General features: G+C 38.9%; 1 long non-coding RNA gene across 1 annotated transcript; it reads right to left on the minus strand.

Annotated features, from left to right (window-relative positions):
• Nucleotides 1–5,190: 5,190 nt before the first annotated feature.
• Nucleotides 5,191–6,211, minus strand: LOC124269978. Its single transcript, XR_006896647.1, has 2 exons — nucleotides 6,060–6,211; nucleotides 5,191–5,458 (listed from the first exon to the last, which is right to left on the minus strand). It is a non-coding gene; the product is annotated as an uncharacterized LOC124269978 (long non-coding RNA).
• Between the last annotated feature and the right edge of the window lie 317 nt (nucleotides 6,212–6,528).

The following is a 6,528-nucleotide window of genomic DNA, read 5'->3' on the forward strand; positions in this document are numbered from 1 at the left end:
GTAACGAATGATACTGAGGCTACGTTTACTAAGACTGCAAGTTTATCAGGTTGTTTCATTGCACCGATAACACCCACCATTAGATGATAATGTTATTATATGCAGACACATTAACATATATGTCACAAATACTGGCATATCGATCCAGGAACTTTCCGCGTTCCTGTTAAAGAACTTTGCATTATTTGATATTCTACTCACACTAACGAGGAAAGAGTTTATCAACCTGCTGTACACGTTTGAAAACAAACGATAATCTGTCGAAGCAGTGACACTTCGGCCACAACTAAGGTTTTAGGCTACGAATAGCCCGACATGACTGTTCGGAATAGCCCGACATGACTGTTCGGAATAGAACAAGGACGTTCGGACGAATCGGCAAAAGTAAAACAATAAATTTTGACGATGTGAAATATCTATTAGCAAAATAATTGGTCGACAGGATGTACTTGACTTTGTGCGTGAATATGATTCCCACTGAACGGTTCTTTGTGAATATTTCTTATTGCTTCATGTAATGAAACACAACAGGAATTAGATGTGTCATGGTGTTAGCTATTCGGTAATATACCCGACACCGTTCTACCCCAAATTACGCTTCTATACCAGTTTCCTCATACGTCAACAAGAATGTAGCCATTTTGAAATTACTTGAAAGAACACTAAGGTCGGTTCGGAATAACCTTCAATTTTCACCTGAACTAAGGCTACATTAGCATCAGGTAGATTTGTGCAACGGGACGTCAATCTTAGCAAAACCTTAAGGTTAAAACTTAAGGAGTAACGGTAATCTTTAATTACTGGTCCTGCAGAATACGCGACCGGATGTAACCTTGACATTAGTGTTTGATGAGTGATAAGTAAACTCTCGTCAGAAACAGCTGTGTTTTGATCGTCTGTCGACATGGGAAACGCTTATCTGAAAAATTACATATTAGGTATTGAGTAAAATTATTGTAATTGCACGGATGTAGGGAGTTATAAACTAGTTCCAGCCAGTCAACGCCATTTGCATATTTATCGGATCGAAGCGCCATCTTCATCGGATTTATTTATTACATCGATAACACTGTTCGCTGTGTGCGTGCATTGACATATTACGCATTACAACATAAATATCCCATTCAGGATAAATCAATGAATGAATATTGTTTTACACCGCATCAGTAGTTTTCAAGGATTTCGCTACCAAACAAACGAAACAGTTACTATGAATTTCTTCTATCAGTGGCATTTAGAAGCTGGTATGAGGAAGAGGGACACCTTTTTATGGACAGACAACTTCTATATTGTAATAGATGCGACGTTTCGTGTAGATCCTAACACCGTTATCAGACATAAAAAGGTATCCTCTTAAATTCTATGAATACCATCATGTCCACATAAAAAACAATCATTTTACCAATTTAGACCATATGAAATATTACTCATATATCACGGAAAATGTAAGCTAACTCGAAAAGAAACTTCCCTCTTGGCCACAACGTCAAAACATATGAACTGTTACAAGTGGAATGAATCTTTAAATATGTTATCATCAGTGGGTGGACAAGTTAAGATAAGACACAAATACTTTATTATCCCGAAGGGAAGTTGCGGTACACGGTTGCATATTAACATTGAGCAACACATACATAAGACCACAAAAACACCCATGCATATGTTAAATATTACCAGAATAGCTGGCAAGAACGCCCAACACATGAGGTAAAGATAAATGATGAATAAATAAATATAGATTTAAGATTTGAAGCTATAGGGACGACATTAAAATTATGCTGAGGAACATTAGCACTAAAAGTAGATTAAGATAACAGCTTGAAACAATTGATAAAGTATTTTTAAAAGCTTAACAAACATTGAAATAATTCATTTAAAACACTGATGTTTGTTGGGATGAAAGAACTTCGAGAAAGGTATTTGCGTGTTTTCTGTTTGTGTGTGTGTAACGTGTGTGAGGTGGGTGTGTGTTAAACGCTGGGGTGTGGAGAGGGAAGGGGGGCCTTGGGTGGAGTCAGGTTGATGGCAGTGTGTGAAATAGCCACTGGCCTGCTTGTCCGTGGCTAGTAGAAGTCCAGTCGGCCAGTGAATCTCAACAGTCACTGGCCCGACTGGCAAGTGAACCTTCATGGAGTCATATTGCAAATTTATCACTCTCATCGACTTGCTAAGTTATAACAGACTATCAAATCATGCAAGATCATGGACTGATAAATTATTCATATTAGCAGTTTAATGATGAAACCCGCGTCTACATTCAATATTTGGGCTAGTGAATTATTTGGTGGGCTTGTAACGTTAGGCATAGCTAACCCGACGGACTAGCAAAATTTGGAAACTATTTTGCACACCGGTTGCTAGTTGTTTTAACGTGTTGGGTTTTAGGGGAGTTTTTTCTAAATGAAGAGCTACTATAGTTTCTATTTCTACCCATGGAATATGAATAAATACCCTTTCCACTTCCACAAGGAACCTCGATCCCACGACATCATGCCAGGTGACTGTACCCTGCCTCACCGGTTGCACCAGCCATAACATGCAAAGGCTACTCAACTGTTCACCTGTGGTACAAGTGAAATAGGGAATTACAGTTGACACAATTTTAGCCACAAACACATCACATTTGGAAATGTCCTCTACATGTCTACTATAAAACTTTCCGGAAGCTTTACTGAGGCCTTGAATGGTGTAACCTTCACTGAACATTTTCTGAGAAAGAATCGTGAGACTATTTAAAATCTTAGTGACAAGGGCATGCTCCTGTGTACGTCAATAATTGAGAAATGTAAACACAAAAAAGTTGGGGATGCAGGATAAGTGTTCAAAATGCAGGGGAATTTGGCTATTGGTCAACGCTCGTATCACACACTCGTGTGGATAGTGTGTTGCCACTTTGAATCTTTAGATCTAAATATGAAACAGGTGAGGCTGTCGCACTGGTCTCCATTATTTCTAGTTCAGGTTAGTAAAGTCAGTGGTAGCGAATTGACTAGTTGATCAATGTCAGCGACCGGCGGAGAGAAAATCCAAAAAACCATTTTGGGTTTGTTAGTTTCAGCATAGCAGTGTAACGAATAATACTGAGGCTAAGTTTACTAGTAGACTGCAAGTTTATCAGATTGTTTCATTGCACCGATAACACCCTCCATTAGATGATAATGTCATTATATGCAGACACATTAACATATATGTCACAAATACTGGCATATCGATCCAGGAACTTTCCGCGTTCCTGTTAAAGAACTTTGCATTATTTGATATTCTACTCACACTAACGAGGAAAGAGTTTATCAACCTGCTGTACACGTTTGAAAACAAACGATAATCTGTCGAAGCAGTGACGCTTCGGCCACAACTAAGGTTTTAGGCTACGAATAGCCCGACATGACTGTTCGGAATAGCCCGACATGACTGTTCGGAATAGAACAAGGACGTTCGGACGAATCGGCAAGAGTAAAAAAATAAATTTTGACGATGTGAAATATCTATTAGCAAAATAATTGGTCGACAGGATTTACTTGCCTTTGTGCGTGAATATGATTCCCACTGAACGGTTCTTTGTGAATATTACTTATTGCTTCATATAATGAAACACAACAGGTATTAGATGTGTCATAGTCACGTTAGCTGTTCGGTAATATACCCGACACCGTTCTACCCCAAATAACGCTTCTATACCAGTTTCCTCACCCATCAACAAGAATGTAGCCCTTTTGAAACTACTTGAAAGAACACTAAGGTCGGTTCGGAATAATCTTAAATTTTCACCTGAACTAAGGCTACCTTAGCATAAGGTAGATTTGTGCAACGGGATGTCAACCTTCGCAAAAGCCTAAGGTTAAAACTTAAGGAGTTACGGTAATCTTTAAACAAATAGAGCTAAGGTTGTTTTCTACAACGGCCCCCAGGTCAGTAATAATTACTGGTCACTGCAGAAAGTGCGACAATGTGTAACCTTGACGTTAGTGTTTGATGAGTGACAAGTAAACTCTCGTCAGAAACAACTGTGTTTTGGTCGTCTCTCGACATGGCACATGGGAAACCCTTATCAAAACATATCTGAAATATTTCATATTAGATATTGAGTAAAATTATTGTAATTGCACGGATGTAGGGAGTTATAAACTAGTTCCAGCCAGTCAACGCCATTTGCATATTTATCGGATCGAAGCGCCATCTTCATCGGATTTATTTATTACATCGATAACACTGTTCGCTGTGTGCGTGCACTGACATATTACGCATTACAACATAAATATCCCATTCAGGATAAATCAATGAATGAATATTGTTTTACACCGCATCAGTAGTTTTCAAGGATTTCGCTACCAAAAAAATCGAAACAGTTACTATGAATTTCTTCTATCAGTGGCATTTAGAAGCTGGTATGAGGAAGAGGACCACGTTTTTATGGATAGACACCGTCTTTTTTATTGTAATAGATGCGACGTTTCGTGTAGATCCTAACACCGTTATTATCAGACATAAAAAGGGGTTCCTCTTAAGTTCTATGAATATCATCATGTGCACATAAAAACAATCATATTATCAATTAAGAACATATGAAATATTAGTCATATATCACGGAAAATGTAAGATCTGAATATTTTTGCAGAAAGTTATGTCTTGTCATAAAAGTAATTTCTTTCAAATATGATATAACGATATGGCTTTGAACTTGGGTAAAAACCTGTTTTAAAGAAGAAACATTTTAATATGTGGCAATACAGTTTCCACAGTCCCATTCAGAAACATCATACTGACTCGGATTCAACTAATGACTAGCGCTAGGCAAGATATTTAACATCAAGAACCTCTTTTGGTATGACTCTGTCACGAAAACAGCATTGAATCACCGGCCCAATGCCTTTAGGTATATCAGTTAAATGCAAAATGGTATCGTCGGAAGCACTCGCAAACCCAGAACAAAACACAAAACATCTGGCGCTAAACTCAAACCTCAGATTCATCTTTTCAGAGAATTAGACTACTACTACTACTACTACTACTACTACTACTACTACTACTACTACTACTACTACTACTACTACTACTCTCACCCGGTAAATGTCTACAAGAAACATGCTATCTAAAACTGTCATGACTCCTAGTCAACTGTAAATTTTACAGAAGACACGATATTAGAGTTAATGGATGATCAATTGTTGTCAAGTCGCATAAGAAGACGTATTCCCAGACACACGTTGTTTTATTCAAATATCCTTTAACATAAAGCATGAAATGTTCGTCTCTATCATTTTGACATATAACTTTTAGACTTCTCCGGCTGGTCTAATCGCTAATGTTCTTCCGGCAGCGAACGTTCCCACTATGATTAATGCGCCTGCCACGCCCTCCAGTATTGCCCCCACTATGCACAGCGCGAAAGCCCAGCTGAGGAAGGCTACCCAGCGATCATGACTGCTGTAGATGATCGCGCCGATGATGATTGTTCCACCTGGAAATAAACAAATGTAATCAAACACCTTTATGTCGAACTGACCGATTTCTCGAAGTAAAAGCTTCGTATCTGCGTATTCATTCTAGAAATTTCTCGTTTGTTTTGACTTCAACTTTATATTTATGTTGAAGAGAAACAACTACATGCACAATGATACTCTCTTAACTCGATACATCGTTTAAGTCAATGTGACTCTACAACCTTCAAGCATCAGCATTTTTATTGGCACTCCATGGGAGTATATTTGCCCATAACCCTTCATATGTTGATACCCAGGTTAATGTTAACGAGGCTGATTTGAGCAGTTACATGACGGCGTGCCAAGGGTTTGGAATGAGAAATGCTCGCAATGACGCAGACTTAAAGCGTTCACCACTTTGGTGAACCCCGAGGACACTGATCAATGTGGTGTTACAGTGCCAACTGGAACTACAAAGGGACGCAACTCAGTACAACGGACTCCATCGCCATAGGCAACCACCCGTTCTCACTCGCACATTATGTCGTGTGAAGCAACTGTTCTTTGGAATCACTCCACTTAAGAATTGAATAGATATGTCCGTGAGGATCAAGTAGGTTGTGAAATATACACACGTACAGGCACCGAAGCAGGCTAAGGCGTTGATGATTGTGATGATCTTATTGTTCTTGAGCGCCTGCACGAAGATTGACAGGAACAGAAGGACAGCTGCTGCGGCAATGGCGATCAACCCGACTGTCTCAAAAAACTGGGTCGCGCGTAACCAACCTGGAAGGAAACGAAGTGTGAAAATAGCATCTGTTAGAGATATCAGAGGTATCAGATATTCAGATGCGTGCGTGCGTGTGTGTGTGTGTGCGTATGTGGATGGATGGATGGATGTGCGTGTATAGCAGTTCTTCGTATGTATTGTGTGTATAACTTTCCTTCACGTTGTAACTATGTATCACATTCCTTCACATTGCATTAAAACATTCCTTCATATTGAATATATAACATTCCTTCATATTGCATTATAACATTCCTTCATACAGTATGTGTAACATTCCTTCATATTGTATGCATAACATTCCTTCAGATTATATGC

The sequence above is a fragment of the Haliotis rubra genome, unplaced genomic scaffold (genome assembly GCF_003918875.1).
Source record: "Haliotis rubra isolate DU_JTF1 unplaced genomic scaffold, ASM391887v1 Scf149, whole genome shotgun sequence".
NCBI classification, from domain to species: Eukaryota; Metazoa; Mollusca; class Gastropoda; order Lepetellida; family Haliotidae; genus Haliotis; species Haliotis rubra.